General features: G+C 47.9%; 1 protein-coding gene across 1 annotated transcript in view; it reads left to right on the top strand.

Annotated features, from left to right (window-relative positions):
* Window positions 1-3088: 3088 nt before the first annotated feature.
* The window catches only part of TMBIM6 (transmembrane BAX inhibitor motif containing 6), a 29879-nt gene continuing 9539 nt past the window's right edge, over window positions 3089-23428 (top strand). Inside the window, exon 1 of the mRNA XM_056851583.1 lies at window positions 3089-3156. The gene's annotated coding sequence lies outside the window, so the exon portion shown is untranslated. The remainder of the gene's footprint in view (window positions 3157-23428) is intronic.

The following is a 23428-nucleotide window of genomic DNA, read 5'->3' on the forward strand; positions in this document are numbered from 1 at the left end:
AACCTACAAGATGATATTGAGATGAAGCCAAAGTTTAAGAAATTTTACCAAGGGTTTTGGTTATAGAAGGAAACCACTATGGACAGTGGTTAAAAAACACCTTGTTGCATTTCCAACCTCATATTTGGTGGAATATGGTTTTAGTGTGGTCATCCAACTTCTCTCCAAGCAAAGAAATCAACTCCAGATTACTAAACATGGTGATTTAAGACTCCTGCTGTGTGATTTTAAATCAGACATTGGGAAACTAGTCTCATCACTTCATCATGAAGTCCATCCATCACATTAAGAATTTACTGAACAGTGGTTATAAATGTGGTCATAGAATCATAGAATTGGAAGGAACCACAAGGGTCATCTAGTCCAACCCCTGCACAATGAGGAATTCCACAACTAACTCCCCCCACACCCACAGTGACCCCTACTCCATGCTCAGAAGATGACCAAGATGCCCTCCCTCTTATGAACTGCCTAAGTTAATAGAAGCAGCATTGCTGACAGATGGCCATCTAGCCTCTTCTTAAAAACCTCCAGGGAAGGAGCACTTACCACCTCCCGAGGAAGCCTGTACCACTGAGGAACCGCTCTGTTAGAAAATTCTTCCTAATGTCTAGATGGAAACTTCTGTTTTAATTTTAACCTGTTGGTTCTGGTCTGACCTTCTGGGGCAACAGAAAACAACTCGGCACATCCTCTATATGACAGCCCTTCAAGTACTTGAAGATGGTTATCATATCCCCTCTCAATCTTCTCCTCTTCAGGCTAAACATACCCAGCTCCTTCAACCTTTCCTCATAAGACTTGGTCTACAGACCCCTCACCATCTTTGTTGCCCTCCTCTGGACACATTCCAGCTTATCTACATCCTTCTTAAATTGCGGTGCCCAAAGCTGAACACAGTACTCTAGGTAAGGTCTAACCAGAGCAGAGTAAAGCGATATCATCTCTTCGTATGACATGGACACTATACATCTGTTGATATAGCCCAAGATCCCATTTGCGTTTTTAGCTACCGCATCACACTGCTGACTCATGTTCAGTGTTTGGTCTACTAAGACCCCAGGATCCTTTTCGCACACACTACTGCTGAGACAAGTCTCCCCCATTCTATAATTATGCATTTGATTTTTCCTACCTAAATGCAGAACTTTACATTTATCTCTGTTGAAATGCATTTTTTTTAAATCCTGGCTCTGTCTTCTACCATATTTGCTACCCCTCCCAATTTAGCATTATCTGCAAATTTAATAAGCATCCCCTCTATTCCTTCGACCAAATCATTTATAAAGATGTTGAACAACACAGGGCCCAGGACTGATTCCTGAGGCAATCCACTAGTCACTCCTCTCCAAGTGGATGAGGAACCATTAACAAGCACTCTTTGGGTGCGATCTGTCAACCAATTACAGATCCACCTAACAGTAAGAGGATCTAAACAACATTTTCCCAATTTGTCAACAAGAATATTATGTGGATCCTTATCAAAAGCCTTACTGAAATCTAGATAAACTATGTCTACAGCATTCCCCTGATCCAGCAAGGTAGTAACTTTCTCAAAAAAGGAGATAAGAGTAGTCTAAGAAGATAAGATCAGTCTGGTATCTAAGATTCTTGCGAAATGACTATCAGACTTTGAAAAGCTGGTATCACTGGATCAAGTTGAGTGATTTTGTTGAATAAATGAAATTTTAATGGGATTTTGAATAAATGTGCAATTAAATGTTACTATTTTGAATTTTATTGTTATTATCTCCCTTAGCGGGTTATGCAAACTGCTGTTCTGAATAATGCTTTTTATAGAGTAGGGTAAGGGACACTGGGGATGAGTTCATGGAACCAAGGGGGCAGTGGCCCAAAACCCCCTGGGAATCACTGGGTTATGCCTTCTCTCCCTCTCTGCCCCATTTCCAGGTTTTAATGCCTGAATCAGGAAGGGAATCTCTGACAGCAGGCGGACATGTTCCCAAGAATTTACCTCTCTTCCACTGAACACATCAAGACTTACTTCTGAGTACACGTGCATAGACTTGGGTTGATAACACTCCTTATGGGAAGGCACAGACATGCTTGGTGAACCACTGCAAGAAGGTAATTTGAAATCCTGTGACAGTCATCAACATGTTTGTGCATTTACCATTTCAGTACAATACGGCAAGCAACACTGGATTTTTCATTGAACAAAAAGTGTTTTCAGTATCTTAAACTGTCTTCATAACTATTGTGGGGGATGAATCTTTGAGGTAAATTAGTAAACAAATGCAGTCTTCTCTCCTAACTGGAGGAGCGGGCCTTAAAAGGGCAAATGAGATTCAATGTGAGCAAGTGTAAAGTGATGCATATTGGGGCAAAAAAATCCCAACTTCACATATACACTTAAAGGATCTGTTCTGGCAGCGACAGACCAAGAAAAAGATCTTGGGGTGGTAGTGGATAGCTCAATGAAGGTGTCAATCAATTGTGTGCGGCTGCTGTGAAAAAGGCAAATTCCATACTGGCCATAATCTCTTTAGGAAACAGAACAGCAGCACTCCTGGGGCATCGGCAGCCTCCGTACTTCTCAGGACAGGCGATTCCCAAGCACACGGCCTACACTGAGCAGCATTCACCAGTAGATGGCAACGCACGCTAGGACGTGTCGGCGCCGAGAAGGGGGGGGGAACCCCACCCGTTCAGGCATTGCTAAATTACCGGCCGCCGCCAAGGCCCCCCCCCCCCAATAAGTGCGTCTCGCGCTCCTGCCAGGATAGGGCCGAGTGCAGCGTCTGACAAATGGCAGCCGAGGGAATCCACCTCAGACGTTGCCTATTGGCCGGACGTCGGGAACCAATGAACGTCCACCTCCTCTCTTCAGCATTCTTTTGTTTGCGTTCCTCCGAAAGAAACCAATGGTATATGCTTGGCCGCGACCGGAGAACCAATAGAAAAGACAAAAGGGTTACCTCCTCCTTCACCATTTGGGAATGGAAGAACAGGGCCAGGAGAAAGAACCAATAAGAGGCTTAGGCGGGACCTTGCAGTGCACCAATGGGAGCTACAGGGAGGAGATAAGGTCAGGAGGGGGCGGATGGAGGAGTGGCCGGAGCCAGAGACACCTACGGCTTGGAAGGGGGCGCCTGTGTCAGTTGGGAGCTGCGACAGGGACCTCGGCGGAAGCAGGTGAGAGCTGCGTGGTCGGGCGGTTGGTTTGCAAGGCCTGCTTCCAGGTCGGTCTTCATAGCTACCCTGGGTCATCGTCTCCGCTGAAATCGCGTCCTCCGCCCTTCCTTGTGCTCCTCTGTGTGTTTCCCTCCGTCTGTTCCTCCTCCGGAATCCCTCTCTGCGTCCGCCGCTCTCAAAATGGATTCTCGTGGTCGGGCTCCCATCTGTCACCCTTTTGTGTGGGCGTCGTGAGAAGCTACGTCATAGGCGTCCCCAGACCCTTCCCCCTTTTTCTTCGTTCCCCTTACTCATGATGGTGGGAATTTTTCTGTCGCTGTGAGCAGAAATAGCAGTAGGCCGTCTTCTAAAAATCTGGACCCCAAGTCGACTTTGCTGCAAGACTCGGGCCTACCTTCGCACGTTACGCCGTGTTTCTGCGTGTGAGTTCCTTCCTGGCTGGCTTAGTGACGGAAGCTTCCTGCTGCTGTAGAACAACGCCAGTTTAGAAATAGGCGTTGCATAATGGGATCCTGTTTCTCTTTCGAGTTGGCTCGTCCGTGTTAAGAGATCCTGAATGGGTTGCGTTGTTGTTTTCTCTTCTGTCACATGTTTTGGAGGCAGCCTTGCTTGCAAAATAGGGGAGGAAAGGTGGCACCTTTGCGAACTCTCTTTCCAGTGGGGAGTGGAGTCTGGCCTGAACTCCTAAGCAAGAGTCCAGTAGCACTTGAAAGGCTAACAAAGTTTGTTGCGAGTATCTGAGGAAGTGAGCTGACGTGTGAAAGCTTCTGCTGGGGGGGGGAAACACGTTAGTGTTTTAGGTTGCTGCTGGACATGTTTAATTTTGCCACAACAGACTGCTCCTGTGGTGCTCTTGGGATGAAATATTTCATGGATGTGTGAATGCTAGAGTTAGTGCCTCCTCGTGCGTTTCAATGGCATATCTTTGAAAAGATGGCACATATGTTGTCCTCCGGCAAAGAATATAACAAATTTGCCCTTTTCTACTAAGGCACGAGTCCAGTAGCACCTTAAAGACTAACAAAAAGGATTAATTTTCCTTTCTCCTTTGCAGTCTGGGCTTCGAAGGAACTCTTCGGTTCGCCCTCCGAACTATAACAAAAGGGCAAGAGTCCAGTAGCACCTTAAAGACTAACAAAAATATTTTCTGGTAGGGTGTGAGCTTTCGTGAGCCACAGCTCACTTCTTCAGATACAGCTAGAATGTGAATCCATCTGTCTTTAAGTAGAGGAGAGTGAATTCAGACAAGCATTCGTATGGAAATGTTAACAGTATGTCAATGTGAATAGCCGGCGTGATGGGATGAGGTGTGGTCTGCAGAAGATGTCCAGGGGAGAGATGGGTGTGCAGAAACCAGCATTGGCCATGAGCCATGAATGCAAGGTCTTTATTCAGCCCAGGTCAATGCATTGACTTTAGCTTGAACATCAACTGTAATTCAGCAGAATATGTGCCTTGACAAGCTCCCCCCCTTCTGAAACTATTAGCGGACTAGTCTCCATCTGTCCTTCACTTTTATCTGCGATTGACCCGCGAGGGCCCGGCGTGGATCCTTACCAGTTGTTGAAAGGAAACCTCGGGCGCGGAACCCGGTGAGACCCGATGCCTCGCGCGGACAGCCGTCGGTGAAGAGGAAGCCTTGGCCTCAGGCGCGGGCCTGGAGCGGAGGGCTCTTCGGGGCAGGGCTCTGGACTCCGGGAGCCGGCCCAAGATGGCGCCGCGGCAGGCGCCGTGAGGTCGAGCGCCGGCCGACCGCTGGTCTTTCTCTCCTTCCCCCGCCGCCGCCCTTTATTAGAACGCATTTGGCTTACTGTGGCAGTACTGGAGTATTAGAGCGTGAGGGGGGCCGAAGGGGTGAGTCTACTCCCAGTGGGTTGGAGCTGAGGCTGTGTAGGCCGCGCGGCGGGGGGGGGGGAACGTCGTTGGCGCGGAGGAGCGGCGCTGGGCCTTCGTGGTGGGCCGTGAATCCGGCGTCCATCCCGAATTCCCGGCCCTTGAAACGACACTGCAGCGCAGCGCGACGACCCTCAGCTCCCCTCGGCGGCCACCAAGACAGCAGCGCAGCCCTGCGCTGCTGTCTTGGTGGCCGCCGAGGGGAGCTGAGGGTCGTCGCGCTGCGCTGCAGTGTCGTTTCAAGGGCCGGGAGCAGCCGAAGTGACCTGGGGAAGCCTCCGAGGAGCTTTGGGCATCCCGGGCAGTTCCCGGAGCGAGCTCGGTATGCCCCCCATCCCCAGGCGGCTCCGGAGCGGTGGGCTTCGGGGCCTAGGCAACGTCGGCCCTGGAACTGCCTCTGGTACGTTTCCCTGCCTTTTGCATTGTCCCTTTACCGAGGGGGGGGGGAAACCGTCTTAACAAGAATGCGGCGGCGCTAGGACCCTGGCAACCGCCCTGGACTAGCTCCGTGTGGTAGGATTGCGAGGCCGCTCCGACAGGGCGGGCTGCTGGGGCGCAAGAAGGTCTGTTACCCGCCCTTGCCCCCCCCCCCCCGCTATCTAATGACAGCACCTCTTGGCCCTTTTGCCAGTAGGGCTCGTACAGTCTAAGAATACATCACTCACTGTGTCTATCATTGTAGGGTGCCCACTGTCTGAGATCTCTTTGAGTCGCTTATTATCATTTCCCAAATCAGAATTCAGGTGTTTTAGCCTGTTTCAGGAATATTGCTTTGTCCCTAAGAATATTCACAGTGGGTAGCCGTGTTAGTCTGTTTGCAGTAGTCAAAAAGGGCAAGAGTCCAGTAGCACCTTAAAGACTAACAAAAATATTTTCTGGTAGGGTATGAACTCATACCCTACCAGAAAATATTTTTGTTAGTCTTTAAGGTGCTACTGGACTCTTGCCCTTTTTGACTCCCTAAGAATAGTCACCCATAGGTTTTGTATTGATTAGTGGGGGTGTTCTGGGGGGGGGGAATGATTATTATTATATAATTTTAACTCTGTTTCAAATTATGTTAAGCTTTGTTGGGGATGTAGTAGAAATGTCACAGTGGGTTGCGATTGCACCCCTGGGTGGGTTATCATGCAGTCAGGTGATCAACGATCTTAGGAGGCCAGCAGGGGGTTGGGGATCCCAGTGATTGGAGGACATGGAAGGTATGGCAATGGGAGCAGGTGGTATAAGGGAAGGAGTTGGCGATATGGGCAGGCTTGGTCTCCTTCCAACCTGTGTCCTATCCTCAGGCATGATGGTAGGGGGAAGAGCCTATATGTGACACAGATGCTGTGCAATGCCGAGTCCATTGCAAATAAGACCACAACCCTTTAGGTTATTTTACAGTGCAGGGTGTGGACCTGGCTTGCGTGACTGAGACCTGGGTCAGAGAGGGTGAGACAGTCACCCTGAAAGAGCTGGCTCCCCCAGGTTTCTCAGTCCTCTATCAGTCCCGGGCAATGGGCTGGGGGGTAGGGTGGCAGTTGTCATGCGGGAGGCTCTCTTACAGAGCCCTACCCGCCCTGGAGATCTCCAGCATTGAGTGTGTTGGCTTGGTGTGGGATCTCACTGGTGTACCAGCTGCCCAATGCACTGGCAGATACCATACTAGAGGCAGCTGTGGGGTAGGCCTTGGAACTTCCCAGACTGATTGTTATTGGGGGCTTCAATGTCCATGACGATGTCACCTCAATGACAGCTGCAAAGAAAAGTTACTATGTGGCTGCCATTGTGTCTGCAGCTCAATTGTTTACAGTAATTAGGTCACTTACGTCCCTCTCTAAGGGACATCCGAATTCCAATTCGGTTATTAGCTGAGGCTTTTGCAAGCTATTTTGCAGATAAAATCTTGTTGCTCTGGCACAGGGTTCGGCAAACTCATTAGTCAAAAGAGCCAAATATCAACAATACAACGATTGAGATTTCTTTTGAGAGCCAAATTTCTTAAACTTAAACTATATAGGTAGGTACACTGTTTATTAACTTAATAAACTTTAATTAAAATTTGAAGTCTTAATTAAACTATAGGTACACTGAATAAAACTTGATATACTTAATAGTGATCTTATTTATTGATAAAAATTAAATTGTAAGTCCCTGCCATTTCCCCCTCCCCGTCCGTAGTCTTCGTCTGGAGGCCTGGTCTACCGCCATAAAAGTCTATTGGTAGACTTGGCCTCCGGCTGAGTCCCATTGGGAGGCCAGGTCTACCCATTGGCTTTCTTGGCAGTAGACCTGGCCTCCGGAGGCCCTTAGAAGCCAATGGGTAGACCTGGCCTCTGAAGGGGGACTTTTTCCCCTCCTCGGAGTCCAGATCTACCGCCAAGAAAGCCAGTGGGTAGACATGGCCTCCCAATGGGACTCAGCCGGAGGCCAGGTCTACCAAAGGAAGCCCGCCCCGCCCAACAGCTGATAGGCGGGGGGGCAGGAACCGCCGAGCCGCCCGCCCAGCAATCACGCGGCTAGAGGGGAGGGGAGGCTTTAGCCTCCCAACCATTGAGGGCAAGGGAAAGGGGGACCCGGCCATTCTCCACGGTGGGGGGGGGGAGAAACAGTGCGCTCGCTCTCAGGCGCGCCAGCTCCGCAGCCCGGCTGCCGGCACGAGCGGGCGCAAGAGCAGGGGCTCCGAACCAAGTTCGGAGAGCCGCACTCAGCGGGCCAAAGAGCCGCATGCGGCTCTGGAGCCGCAGTTTTGAGACCCCTGCTCTGGCACAATCTCCCTGCCGACATTGATACCATTAACAAACTGGAGGCCCCTTGCCTGTCTTCGGGTCCAACGTTGGACCACTTCAGCCGGCTCTCCCAGGCTGATATTGACAGGGTCCTGAGGGCTGTGAGGCCCACCACTTGCCTCTTAGACCCATGCCCATCCTGGCTGGATAAAGCTAATGGGGATGTGGTGCGGGCTCCCCTGGGACAGATCATTAACCTGTCATTTAGTACAGGGGTCCTCCCCGGGAGTTTGAAGGAAGCAGTGGTGCGTCAGATCTTGAAAAGACCATCTTTAGATCCTAATGATTTGGCCAACTACCACCCATTGTCATATCTATCTATCCTGGGTAAGTTAGTTGAGCAAGTGGCGGCTGAACAACTTCAGGAATTCCTAGAGAACACATCAGAGCTGGACCCATTTCAGTCTGGCTTCTGTCCTGGCCACGGGACGGAGATGGCTCTGGTTGCCCTCACAGACTGTTTCCGTTGACAGCTGGATTAAGGCGGGTCGGGGCTGCTGATTGTTAGACCTTTCTGCAGTCTTCAACATGGTCAAGTATGATCTTTTAGTCTACCTCCTTGCCAACATTGGGATCCAGGGCACTGCCCTTCAATGGCTGCACTCCTTTCTCCATGGTCAGGGACAGAGGGTGGCACTCGGGGAGCGGGTATTGCAGCAGCACCCTTTGGTGTGTGGGGTTCCTCGGCAGGGTGGATTTTATTTAAATCAAATCGATTTAAATAAGCTGGATTAAGGCGGGTCGGGGCTGCTGATTCTGTTAGACCTTTCGGCAGTCTTCAACATGGTCAAGTATGATCTTTTAGGCTACCACCTTGCCAACATTGGGATCCAGGGCACTGCCCTTCAATGGCTGCACTCCTTTCTCCATGGTCGGGGACAGAGGGTGGCGCTCAGGGAGCGGGTACTGCATCACACCCTTTGGTGTGTGGGGTTCCTCTGCTGGGTGGATTTTATTTAAATCAAATCGATTTAAAGCATGATTTAAATCAGTAAGACTAGATTTTCACAATTGACATCACTAGTCAGTAAGATTATATTTAAATCATGGTTTTCTACATAAATCACTTCTCATGATGTTTCATTTGGGCCACTTGGCCTTGCATTTCTTTGTTGCAGTGTTTGCATTTTGTACACATGCCTGCCTTATGCATAGGTAGAGGAACTTCATTAAAATGTTCCCAAACTAGGTCTGTTTTACAGCCTGCTGCCATTATAAGTTTTCTCCTAGGGAGAGAATAGTATGATAAACCTCAGGCTATACACATAAAGAGGAGCCCCGTGGTGCAGAGTGGTAAGCTGCACTACTGCAGTCCAAGCTGTGCTCACGACCTGAGTTTGATCCCGATGGAAGTTGGTTTCAGGTAGCCGGCTCAAGGTGGACTCAGCCTTGCATCCTTCCGAGGTCGGTAAAATGAGTACCCAGCTTGCTGGGGGTAAAGGGAAGATGACTGGGGAATGCACTGGCAAACCACCCCGTAAACAAAGTCTGCCTAGAAAACGTCGGGATGTGACGTCACCCCATGGGTCAGGGATGACCCGGTGCTTTTACTGGGGACCTTTACACACATAAAGATCCCAAAATTTGTGGAGAATTCTGCTCAAAGGTTTTACTTTTACTGCCTGTCCCTCTCTCCTCACACCTAGCTCCTTGTGCAGATCTGTTCCACTCCAAACAATCTTCTGTTCATTGAACTTCTTGAAACTTGGCACTTAAGAGGTAAGGAGTTGATTCTGTGTACATAGATTTGCAAAGGAGTAATGGTATTAAGGTCTTCGTATGTTTATTTTATAGCATTTTTGCCATGAAGAAAAGGCATGTTATCTCTGCAGATACAAATTCAGTTTTGAGAACTGCAAAACCAAACATCTGTGATAATATCTTTTAGATAGAAAAATTGCCCCAAAATAATCCCACAGAAACCTCTAGAAGAGCATGACATTGTGAATGGATTAGTGGAATTCATTTACCAAAAATGTAAACATTGCACAAATATGCTACTTAATTAAACATGCTACATAATTAAAAACTAATCCTTATTTCATGATGAATAACCCTTGGACTATAATATATCCTAAATAGAAAACTATCTTTAGATAGATTTTCCCCCCTCCAAAAACATTTTATTTTTTTAAATCCAATTTAAATTTTAAAAATCCTATTTTTAATTTTTTTAAAAAAAAAATCATTGATTTTTGTCTACCCTGTTCTGCAGGGAGCAGTCTTCTCCCCTCTATTGTTTAACATCTATATGCTGAGCTGGTCTGGAGTTTCGGGCTGGGTTGTCACTGGTATGCTGGTGACACCTAGCTCTATCTGTTGATGGGCGGCTGACCTAATACTGCCCCAGACACACTGGCCAAGTGTTTGGAGGCTGTGACGAAATGGTTGAAACAGAGCCAGAGGTCCTGTGGCTAGGGCGGGGCGGACCAGAGGTGATGCACCAGCTTCCATCTCTTGACGGCGTGCCATTAACACCTGTGCCTGTTGTCAGGGGTCTGGGTGTGATCCTGGAGGCCTCCTTATCAATGGAGGCCCAGGTCTCAGTCACAGCTTATGACCTAGCTGCACCCTGACCTAGCCACAATGATCCATGCGACGGTCAGCTCCAGGCTAGATTACTGTAACTTGCTGTACGTAGAGCTGCCCTTGAGACTGATCTGGAAACTCCAGCTGGTACAAAATGCAGCAATGAGGGTCCTTACTGGGACCCCACTTGAGAGCACACATCAGCCAGTTCTCCAACAACTGCACTGGCTCTTGGTGGAATACCAGATCAGGTTCGAGATGCTGGTTTAATCTTTAAACCCTTACATGGTCTGGGACCATCGTATCTGCAGGACCGTCTTTCCTGGTACACCCCGCGGAGAGCACTATGCTTGTCAAGCAACAACTTACTGGTGGTGCTTGGCCCGAAGAGTGTCCGGCTGGCCCCTGGTTGGTGAAACTCTCTTTCTAGTAAGAACAGGACCCTTCAGGATTTATTACAGTTCCGCAGGGCTGGTAAGACTGAGATGTTCCTCCATAGCTGGCCTCCCCTCTCATTTTTCTTCTGGTTGTCTCATTGAGACTTTACATGGGGGTTCTGACTGCTTTTTCCCGGGTCCGTCATGATCCTGTGCACTGATAAATAAGTACCATTTGATTGATCAGATTTTATTATTGGAATTTATTGTTGGATTCAACAATAATACATGTTGTTTATGTATTTATATCATGCTGGAAGCCACTCTGAGCCCGGCTGGAAAGGATGGGGCACAAATTGAATGAATAAATGAAAATCTTTCTGATACTTTGAATTGACTTTGAATTGGGTACAGTGTTCACTTTTTACAAGCTTCAGAGGGTAGCTATGTTGGTCTGCAGTAGAACAGTTAGATTCAATTCTGGTATCACCTTAGAGATTTTGTTGTGATAGTGTTATAGCTGCAATGTGTCAACAAATACGGGCCTGTGAGCATGTGTAGTGTGGCCTATCCATACTAGGGGCCTCTTGTAGCGTGTCCCCATAAGATTAAGGAGCCAGGGCTAAGAAAGCATAGCTTCTGGGCAGGTTTAAGGCTTTCTTCATAAACTGTAGCCTGGAATATATTCTTCGTAGCTACATTTTTTCCCTATGATAACTAGTTACAGATCAAAAGGGGTCCACACCCATTGACATTTTATGTGATTTGCCTGGAAGCTCAATTATTATGTTGACTTTTGTGTAGACTGTAAGCTCTAGTCCCGTGATAATCCCATAAACAGACTTCAGCAGACAGACAGTCCAAAGAAAGCTGATCTGTTAGAAAATCCACAGATAACAGAAGCCAGGAGTCAAAATGGACACTAGTAAAAGCTATGGGTACAGTACAGGGCATATATAGAAGAGCAAAGGGCAAATCTGGGTAGATCTGGATACCATGGCAACCCCCCTCCCTGGAGCTGTCAGGAGGCTAGGAGAGTTCCCACATAAAGAAGTCTAAACACACTGTTTACAGGGCACGAGGCTGGCCTTGGCCGGCACCTGGAGAAACCACAACATTCCTTAGATCCATGCCTGACATTCTGCCCCCCCAAAGGCCCTCTCCCCTCATTTCCCGGGAGCTGGTTTGTGAGGATAGGCAGCATGGAATTCGCGGACTAAGCGGGGGGCGGAAACATCGCGAGAACGCACCCACTCATCCTGAGCAGAACTGAAGTGCTTCCAGCGAACCAGATATTGGAGGGTACCATGATGGATACGCGAGTCCAGGATTTTTGCTACTTCAAAATGCTCTCCCCACCACCACCACCATCATCACAGGCACTTCAGGATTCCAATCTGGGGAGGGAATGTGTTGCTTTAACAGACTGACATGAAACACGGGATGAATTCTCCTCAGGGATTTGGGGAGGGAGAGGTCTACTGTCACCTGATTAATAATCCGGGAGATGGGGAACGGACCCACATACTTGGCACTGAGCTTGCCGCGCGGGCGGCAACAGATCTGTGATCACCCAAAGTACTGTTTTCCCCTCACTGAGGGTTAGATCTGTCATAAAGTCCATTGCAATTCCTTCCCAGGGTCTGGGGCGGGGGTTTCCGAGGGTTGCAATAGTCTGGGCGGCTTGCCCTGGGGTCTCTTGGCAGCAGCACACACTGGGCAGCTGCGGATGTATGAATCCACGTCCGATCGCATGCCCGCCCACCAAAACTGCCTCCTCAGTAAATGCATCGTTTTGAGGAATCCAAAGTGTCCTGCTGTCTTGGCTCCATGAACCAGACCCCAAACCTCTCCCCGCAACACTTTTGGAACATACAACTTAGAATCTTTGTACCAATAACCTCCGTGTTCAATTAGCGTAGCCGGGAGGGTCTGGGAGGAGAGCTCTGCTTGGCAACTGCGAAGGAGAGTTTCCTTGAAGGAATCAGTAAGCCCCTCCACTCCATGCACTTTGGGAACCGCGCTGGCGGGCGTCTTGGGTGGAGGAGGGGCCGGCGCAGTCAAAGGGAGCGGGGTGGACGGCTCGACCGGGTGTTCGGGTCCCCGCACCTCGGGAATCACGCCGGTAGGCTGTATGGGCGAAGGAGTCAGTGCCAGCGAGGGGGGCGCTGTGGACAGCCCAGCCGGCGTGGTCGGGCGTTGGGCTTCCCCCCCCTTCGAAAGCGTCTGCGACCGGCTTTGAACTGCCAGGGTGGGTAATAAACCTCTTTGGGCAGGGGTGAAGAGAGACTCTGTGGGGCGATCAATCTTGGTAGGATATTGGGGAAGCCTGGACAAAGCATCGGCCAGTAAGTTTTGCTTCCCTGGCACATGTTTCAGTACGAAGCGGAATTGAGCAAAGAAGTCAGCCCAGCGCACCTGTTTTGCGGACAACTTGTGAGCCCCCGTTAAAGCTTCCAAGTTTTTGTGATCACTCCAAACTTCAAAAGGCACTTTAGATCCTTCTAAAAACTGCCTCCACACCGTGAGGGCATGCTGAACCGCTGCAGCCTCCTTTTCCCAGATCGGCCAATTGAGCTGAGATTGAGTGAACTTCTTACAGAAGTACGCACACGGATGCAGTTGACCATTCCCCCCCCCCCGCTGCAGCAGCACACCTCCCATTGCTACCTCAGAAGCGTCTACTTGGACTATGAACATTTGTTCACAATCAGGGTGCTGTAGAACCGGCTCAGAGGTAAACAGTCGTTTGAGGCTGTCAAAAGCAGTTTGACACTGTGGGGTCCAATTTACTCTTGCCGTAGGCAAGGTGGCCGCACTTCCCTTTCCTTTAGTTTTAAGGAGGTCTGTGATGGGCAGGGCGATCTGAGCGAAGTTGGGGAGGAAATTTCTGTAGAAATTTGCGAACCCGAGAAATCTCTGAACTTGCCTACGTGTTGTGGGTGGTTCCCAATTGGTCACAGCTTGTACCTTTTCTGGGTCCATAGTAAGACCTTGGTGCGAGATTATATAGCCCAGAAAAGTCAATTGTTTTTGGTGGAACTCGCACTTGGACACCTTAGCATAAAGCTGATTGTCTCTGAGACGTTGCAATGCTTCCTTAACCAAGGCGACATGTTCATCAAAGGTTTCTGAATAAATGAGAATGTCATCCAGGTAAACTACCACCCCCTTGAACAGCAAGTCGTGTAGGATCTCATTAATGAGTTGCATGAAGACCCCCTGGGCCCCTTTTAATCCAAAAGGCATCACCAGAAACTCCATCATTCCAAAACAACTGGAGACGGCTGTTAGAGGTTCATCTCCTTCTCGAATACTGATTCTGTAATAGGCTTCAACTAAGTCCAATTTGGTAAAAATATGTCCCTCCTTTAGTTGTCCCAAAAGATCCAAGATTAAAGGAATAGGGTAGGCATTTGTTTGGGTAACCGCATTGAGTTTTCGAAAGTCAATACATAAACACAAATCGCCAGTTTTCTTACGCACAAAGAATGCTGGGGCCAAATAAGGCATGGTAGAGGGTCGGATGAAACCTCGAGCCAGATTCTTGTCTAAGAATTCACGGAGCACTGTTCTTTCAGTAGAGCTCATGGGATAGATTTTGCTTTTGGGCAGTTTTCCACCCCCCACCACCTCAATAGCACAGTCTGTCTGGCAGTGGGGGGGGGGGGTAACACATCACATTCCTGTACATTAAAGACATCCGTAAAGTCCTGATATTCGGGAGGCAGTTGGGATGGACTGGACGCGTCCAAAGCCAAGACAGGAGTTGATTGGATTACGGTCTTAACAGCTATTTCATACCGATGCTGTTCACATAGTGGGCTAGTAAACAACGTCTCGGCCTCCCAGTCTATGGTGGGACTGTGTCCCCTAAGCCAATTGATTCCCAACACCACAGCGTACCGAACATTGGGAGTATAGTGAAGTTGATTTGTTCCCAATGGTGGCCAATTCCTATTGCCACTCCATCAGTGCGACGATCAACCGGCTCACCCCTGAAATCACTGCCATCCATCTGGGCGAACTGAACAGGTGCCGGTAAAGGCACTGACTTAAAGTTAAGTGCCTTAAAAGTGGCTTCATTGATCAAAGAGCGGGCACATCCAGAGTCTATTAAAGCTTTAACTTGTAACCGGGGACCCTTTCTATAATGCTGCAGTACTCCATCCACATACACAGTCTCTCCCACTTCACTCACCATTAAGGGAGCCTTGGGTTTCGCAGAGGCACCTGCGGAGGTCTGCTGTGTCGCTCCATTCACCGCAGACCCAGTCTGTTTTTTGGTTGATCGAGGGGAGACTCCAGGTTCAGGGCAGGGGAGTCCCAGTGGCCGCCTTCCTCGGATGAAGCGGAGCTGGCCCTCTCCGGGGCAATTGTAATCCAGGACCCCGACGGGTCCGCTGGCGAGAACTCGTTTGCAGTTTCCTCAATGTGGAGGGCTGGGGCCGCTTTCCGTCCTGGAGCGACGCTGCAATCAGCTGCGGCGCCTCTCCTCCGAGCACTTCCTCTCCCTCCGGCCGAAGAGTGGGAGTCGGTCATTCCAGACGCGATGGGCAAGCCGCAACGAAGTGACCCATGGCACCGCAAACGAGGCAGGCTCCCCTTTGAAACCGCAACGCTCGGTCTTGCGAGGTTGAGCCGGTCTCCGCGGAGCGGGAACGGCGGCCTTGGGAGGGTTTTTCTGGCCTCCCCCCTCCTTGGCCCGACGTCGGGCAAGAGAAATGAACTGGCGGCGGCTTTCAACTTCCTCCGCCAGTAGGATCCACTCCTCCAGGGTGGCTGGATCCCGCTGCATATAAGCCCAGTTCAAAATCTCGGGGTGTAAGGCTTCTCGAAAGTAATGCACCCGGGTTATTTATTTTAGTATTAGAAGTCCTATTTAAAAAGATTAGAAAATCTACTGAACTAACCGGATTTCGAATTGGGAGAAATCATTATAAAATTAAAGCATACGCAGATGACCTTGTATGTGTTTTGACAGACCATATTGAACAAATAGATAATTGGAATAGAATTTTGGAGGTTTATGGAAAACTTGCAGGTTTTAAAATAAATAAAAATAAAAATAAATTATTGGTTAAAAACATGACTGTATCAAATCAACAATTAATAAAAAGACAGGGTTTAATATTGAACATAAAGTAAAATATCTTGGTATATGGATATCATCAAATAATCTTAATTTGCTTCAGAACAACTATATTAAACAATGGCCACAGATAATAATAGATCTGACCAATTGGGGAAAAATTCCTTTGTCACTATGGGGTAGAATAGCAGTTATTAAAATGATGGTACTGCCAAAGATGCTTTTTTTGTTCCAAAATCTACCGATCTTGAAAGGAACACAAATATTTACAAGTTGGAAGAAAGATATTTTAAAGTTTTTATGGGGTAAGGAGAGACATAGGATAGCCTATAATAATTTAATTGAGTTAAGAGAAACAGGAGGCCTCGGATTACCAGATTTGAAAATGTACTATCAAGCAGCTTGTTTCACCTGGATAAAAAATTGGATTCTGTTAGATAATCCTAAACTGTTAGAATTAGAGGAATTTAATTTACGTTTCGGGTGGCACGCATATTTATGGTATGAAAAAGAGAAAGTAAATAAAGAATTTAATTCTCATGTTATTAGAGGTAGTTTACTCCAAATTTGGAAGAAGTATAAAGGATTTTTGGAATGCAAAACCCCGTGTTGGATTAATGCTGTAGAAGCCTTTATGAAGAAAGGGATACAATTAAATTTGGATATTGATGTTTATAGAGAGATTATAGATTGTAAGGAAGGGGTTTGGTTATTAAAGACTAGAGAAGAACTTAAAATTAAAGACTGGTTTATGTATTATAAGTTAAAGAATATATTCAATCAAGATAATGTGAGGGGATTTAATCAAAGTAAATCTAAATTTGAAATTGTATTAAATAAGGGAAATAAAGGATTGATAGGAAGAATATATAAGCTTATTAATAGAAGTGAATTTAGAACAAAGAATAAAACCAGTTATGGTAAAATGGATGAAGGAGTTAGGGTATAATATAGATTTGGAAATATGGGAAAACTTGTGGAAAAGGGAATATAAATTTACAATCACAAATGAAATAAGAGAAAATTTATACAAGATGTTTTATAGATGGTACATAACCCCGAACCTGCTTAGTAAAATGAAAAAGGATGGTATGGATCTATGTTGGAAGTGTGGAATAGAAAAGGGTACATGTATGCATGTATGGTGGTACTGTAAGAAAATTAGGAAATTTTGGAGATTAGTAATAATGGAAACTAATAATGTAACAAATACCTTTGAGACTTCCACCCCCCCCCCAATATAGTTTTAATCTTAGATTGTCAGAGTCTGTCTTCTGACTAGCCTTAGAGACTTTATGTGGCTACACAGTGTTCCAAACTGGTACAGTACCTCAGAGCTGGTTGGTTGGTTTTCTGATGTCATAGTGGTCACATGAGCTTCTGTTATGAGGCATTGTGTGGTGTGTGTCCCTCCAACCTGCCTGTGCAGATCAGCCTGTCATTCTTGAGGATTGTAAGGGGAGCTCACTAGCACACTCCTCCCCACCCCTATTCTTTCTCCCATTTTTGACAGCTGTTCCCACATCAAAGTACTGATGGGTGAGCAATGAAAATTTTGCCTCTGGATGTCTTACTAAAAGCTTCACCCAGTGGAAAGTTGTTGTAGGTGTTTTTAATCTGGTTATTTATTAATAAAAGATCACAAGTTCTTCACTTCCTCATAGGTTATTGAACTAGAGCTATGAAGTTGCTGTCAGGTTAGTTTTTCTTCTTCTTCTTCCCCTCCCTCCTCCCCCAAGTCTTATTTCTGTGTGAATGTGCTAATGTAGAATTCACTGACACCACAGACCAGTCTTCTGGATGCCAGGACCTATTCATGGGATCAAGTAAGGATTCCATCATGCTTGTGTGAAAATGGGTCGCTGGATAATTGGTTTGGGTTTGAGAGGAGACTAATCTTCACTGAACAAAGATCACTGGGTGGCCTTTGGCAGGCACCTATTCCAACTGAATCTGCCTGCCATGTGAGTTGTGGGGGGCAGAGGACTGTAAAGTGCTTACTGAAGAAATGGTGGCTTGTCTCTCTATGAACACAGTATACCAGCTTACCTGCTGTTTGACAGTTCTCCCTCTGAGGTGAAGGGCATCTTGGAGACAGGTGGGGTGGTTCCTTTCCGGTGCTAAGGCAGGCAGGAAGTATAAAAAACTTCCCCTCACTTCCTGCTTCCTGCCTGGAACCACCCTCTGGCTCCAGTTTCCTTCCTGCCTCGCTAAAGGTTAGGCAGCTGATTGGGTTGCTCCATTTGCAACCTAATCAGACACATGGAAGAAGCCCTTTCTCCATCCTACAACTCCCTTTAAGAACAGCCTAGCTCTTCCGTTCCCACCTGAAGAAGCAATCTGCAATGGCCGCGCCGCACGATTTTGGAGCCAATGGCTTCCTCTGCCCGGAGGACCATGTGGACGGCCTCCTGTCAGCTGTGTGGCAAAGGATCGTGGCCACACGGGCTCCCGCAGATGCGGTCAAGCACAGGACCACCAGGACGACTGGCAGGGCCCCCCCAGAGGTGGTGAAGCCCCAGAAGACGAAATCGACCAGCTGGCTCCCTGCGGAGGCGGTGGAGCCCAGCAGCAGCAGGGTGGCCACCCGCGTCCCTGTCGGTGTGGTGGAGCCCAGGAGTGGAATATCCGCCGGCGGATCACAGGACCAGCAAGGCAACCGACAGAGCTCCAGCCGAAGCGGTTGAGCTCCGGAGCGGCAAGGCAGCCGGCAGCAAAAGAAAAAAGGAGGACTCAGGCAAGCGTGAGCATAGGAAAAAGACCTGGCAGGACACCGCAGCTACACCGAGTGTCCTTTCGGCCCGCTCAGGCAGTGAGGACTCCCACACAGACTCACACGCAGCAGGGAAGCTGCGCCAAGGAGCAGCCTCCCCAGGAGAGGTTCCCTCACCCAGCGCTTCCACCAAGGCAATCAGGCAGGAGCGGCAGCACTCTGCACACACACACCCCCACAACAGTCGGAGTCTGCTGGTGAGATACGGGGGCCCAAATCTTTGGACATGGGGGGCAGGCAGAAGCCCGAGGACCTTCTGGCCCTCGTGAAACGAGCCCTTAGAAAGGAGTTCCCCTTCCTCCAGGCAGCGGACTCTGTTTCCTCGCGGGGGAAGAGGGTCCCAGATCTTACAACAGGATTCCTCCCCAGAACCAGAGGGGCACGAAAACCAGAGTCAAGGCCACAACCGCAGGGAACCAACAGGCCCCTGGCCCACCAAGGCAGAGCGGAAAGCCTGCCCCCCCCCCGAGCCCCAGGCATTGGGAAGCCTCATCAGACACCTTCATAGCCTCAGAGGGGGAGAAAGGAGAGTTCTCCTCGGACGAGCACCCAGCCACCTCAGAACAGCACACCAGACTCTTTGCGGGGGAGGATTATCATCACCTCCTCACCAAAGCCATCATGGCCCTTGACCTCTCAGAACCTGCAGGCCCAAGTGAGGAGAACAAGGCCAATTCTCGACCCAAGGGGCCCAAAGAGTTCTTCCCCAGATCTCAACCATCCGGCAAGGTGGTCCCCTTCCCTGAGTTTTTTGAAGAACCTGGTCAAGCGAGAATGAGAGAGGCCGACCTCGCACAGGCAGTTCCCAAGGAGCCCCAAAACCCTATACACCGTGGACCCACGTGCTATGGACATGCTCAAGCTCCCGCTGGTGGATGCACCTGTGGCAGCACGGCAATCCTCTGGCCTCCTGTCTGTGGATGGCGTAGGGTTGCTTAAAGACCCCCTTGATAGGCGGGCTGACCTGGTGTCCAGGAAGGTCCACGAGACCCTGACCATGGCTATGCATGCCTCTATCATGGCATTCCTCATTGCCAGAGCAGCAATAGTTTGGGCGAGGAAGTTGGCTATGCTCATCCCTCCCAAGCACAAACATGCCACTGAGGGCATGAATAGAGTGCAGAAAGCTATCACATTTCTAGCAGATGCCATCTTGGACACTCTGACCCTTAGCACCAGAGCGGTGGCCGCCAACACTGTGACCAAGAGGGTGTTATGGCTACAGGCCTGCCTGGCTGACTTCTCCAAGTCCATGCTCCTAGCCTACCCATGCCAGGGAGGCCGTCTCTTCGGTGACCAGCTGGACCAGATCCTCGTGGACATGAAGGACAAGAAGAAGGTGCATAGCCACCTCAGCAGCTTTCGACAACAGAGCGTCAGTCAAGGAGATCTGCAAGGCGGCCACCTGGTCATCGGTCTCGACCTTTGTCCGTCACTTCCGCCTCAACGAATTTTCCTTAGCGGACTCGGCCTTTGGCCGTCGGGTGCTCCAGCACATCCTGAGCGAGGACGACTCCCACCCTTTAACAGCATAGCTCTTGGACATCCCAGCTGTCTCCAAGATGCCCTTTGTCTCAGAGGGAGAACGGGACCTTGATTACTTACTGTGAAGGTTCCTTCTCCTCTGAGGTAAGAAGGGCATTTTGCCCCACCCTTGAGCGGAGACCGAAGACTGGATCACCTCTCCTGAACCTTGGCCTAGATAATCTACTAAGGGGAGAGAGCGGGCCTCCTCCCCGCAGTCACCATCGGGTTATCCCTAACCAGTTATAGTTCTGTATGCAATCCCAAGGTTATTCTATGTTCTGTTGTGAGTGCTACCTTGTTAATTACATAAAGGTTTGATGTTCACCACTTCTGAAATGTGGTCCAGAGTCTTAGTTACTATTCACTACTTAACTTTATGCACAGCTTCCTGCTGATTTCCTCCTGGAAGAAGCCCTAGCTCTGGAAATCTCGAAACTGGAGCCAGAGGGCGGTTCCAGGCAGGAAGTGAGGGAAAGTTTTTTATACTTCCTGCCTGCCTTAGCACCAGAAAGGAACCACCCCAGCTGTCTCCAAGATGCCCTTCTTACCTCAGAAGAGAAGGAACCTTCATGGTTAAGTAATCAAGGTCCCGTTTTATGTATTACGCATGACGCTTTTATAAATATCGAAGCATGGTCTGTTGCCTGAATATTTAAGCTGAAGAGCTTCCCCAGTTGTCTTATGGGACAGAAATACAGGAATTTTGTACCTCCTTTGCACTGAGGTTGAGCAAGTTTCAGTCTCTTACTAAACCCTGTTTGTAGTTAAGCTACAGTCTTATTCAGTATAGTTTTCAGTAAGGATTCCTGAACGTTGCCTTGTAGAACAACAGTGTCCTTCACTGTTTCAGGGGTACATATATCTAATGGCTCGGATTTCTGATCACATCTTTTATTTGTAGGTCTAACTTCTCAAAGAGAAGGTCTTGACATGGTATGCAGAAGTTAGGCAGTGGCTAATTGTTACACAGTTTCTCCTTGGTTCAAGATGTTGAAGTAGCAGCATTGTTTTGAGCAATCCTTTGATCTAACTTCATGCGAGATTGGGAAATGTTCTGTTTCCAAATGCTTCCAAACAATGTTTGTAATTGTTCTGGATAGTCAAAGGCTGAACATAAGGCTAGAGAGTATAGCTGTTGCACTCAGTTGAAGGTATTATGTTGTCTGACATATGAATCTAGGGGAAACAAATTAACAGCTGCTATTTCTTAATTCCAATTGGCAGAATTCCCCCCCCCCTCTTAATGTGGCAGAATTACTTCTTACTATAGTGGCTGTTTTTGTGGCTTCTGCAACTGGGACACTGATATATCTCAATCAGCTCTGCCTACTCCAATAAACAGTTGCATAAGCCACAAAAACAGGCACTATAGCAGTGGAGAATTCAATAGGAGTCTGTTTCATATACTTATAAAGCTAGCATGTTATTTGTGCTACTCCTTAGATTAAAGCGACAGAGAGGGTTGGCTGCTTCACAAACGTTTTTCGAAAGGTGACTGTTGTGGGGAGATCTTATTTCTGGCTTATAGCAGCCCCTCAGTCAAGCTTATAGCAGCCACTCAGTCAAGCATATTTGAACTTTCAGATCTCTACTCTTCCCAGAAAAATTGAGAGGAACTGAAAGAAGTGCCTGTTTCATTTTGACTTTACTGGTAGATGTTGTGAAGTTTATTAGCTCAGATGCCTGACAATGAGGCTTGCCTGCTCCACGATACCAGGCTGTATGAAGGAGGCAGCCTCTGCCTCACATACGCACAATGTCTCACTTGCCCTCATTGGTCCAGTTTGGCCTCTTCCTTGAACAGTTGGCATCTGGAATGAGTGGGTGGTTAGCATGTGATATTGTCCAAGCTTCCTCCCCCAGGCATGACCTATTTTGGTGCCCCAGTACTAAGTCATGTTAGCTGGTGTGCACTTGTGGACTGAATTATGTTATGTTTTTCTGTGGATTTCCCAAGTTAATCTGCTGCGAGGTATCACTTTGAGAAGGCTGCTGGGGCCTTGGAATGTGACATTTCCTGACATGCTTGCAGATGTCTGGCAACTGAAAAACCCTTAGATGTAGAATGGATCTTAAGATGATACTGGATATGAATAATTTCTTGAGGCAATGTGATTACCCTGTCTTCTGGGAGCTCTTGCCTTTTCTGTTTGGTGGGATTTGAGTCTCCATCCGAGGACACTGTTCATATGATCTTTACTAAGCCAGCGTCTTAGAAATCTACTATTCTGCTGTCATAACAATCTGAACCTGGATTTACATTGCTAGGTTTGGTTCTGGCTGAACAGATGTCCACACTTATGTCCTTCTCATACTGCTCCATATCTTCTTCCAGGGAAATTGCAGCAAAACGGGTGAACTTCATTTTGTGCTGTGAAGAAATCTAATACTTCGGAGGTAGGGATCTTTTGTACCACCAAAGGCTTAATCAAAATCTCAACTGAAAAGTTCCATGATCTTGATAAAACTGTGAACACCTGTATCTTTATAATGCATCTTTATCAATTCAAGGAGTTAGAAAGAAGCTCTAAATTTAGGTGTTCCGGGCTCAGTGTGAGCAAAAACAGCTGCGTTAATACAGCATCCTTGGACGTAGTGTAACCAGATATCGTAAATACAGGGATTTCAAGTACAAAACAATTTAAAAGTAACAAGAATAGAAGTTGGTTTGGCTTTTGAAAGGCAGTATTGGAAGGTTTCAAGAACTTCTGGTTCTTGCACCTAAGGAGACGACAAACCTTTGTGCCAATATAGTGATATCTCTGGCTGCTGGGTGAAGGAGATTTGCAGTAGTGATACCTCTAAGGTTCACATCTCTCATTCTTGAATAGAATAACATAAGGCCTAAAATAACATCAGCCTAAAATTCATATAATTCTAGAAGGCTACAAATGTAACTTCATCTTTGTGAAGATAATGCATCCTTCTGAACTGGTGAATAATATGCTTTTGCGATAGCTGTTAGCTTCTGTGGAGCCAGTCCTACAGGGGTGTGGGAAGGAGAATGGCTGTGCACTATAACTGGAAAAGCCAATCTCTGCTGCAGTTAGTAAATTGGCAGTTTCTTTGTTATCATAAACTAGTTGATCTCTTTATTTTTTTAAAAAAATGTAAATTTGGAGAATTAGTCCTCTGGGTGAAAACAATTTACTCTGTTAGGAAATATGCTTCCACATTAACAGGGATGACTCCAGTTTGCTGCTCTGTGGTAGGATAGGGAGAGGGACTCCCAGCAGCATGGAGGAAGCAGGTGACAACAACGGTGTACATGGCTGTGTGTACCGCACTTCTGGTGGTCCATATTTTTCCA

This window comes from Euleptes europaea, chromosome 1, assembly GCF_029931775.1.
Source record: "Euleptes europaea isolate rEulEur1 chromosome 1, rEulEur1.hap1, whole genome shotgun sequence".
Lineage (NCBI taxonomy): Eukaryota > Metazoa > Chordata > Lepidosauria > Squamata > Sphaerodactylidae > Euleptes > Euleptes europaea.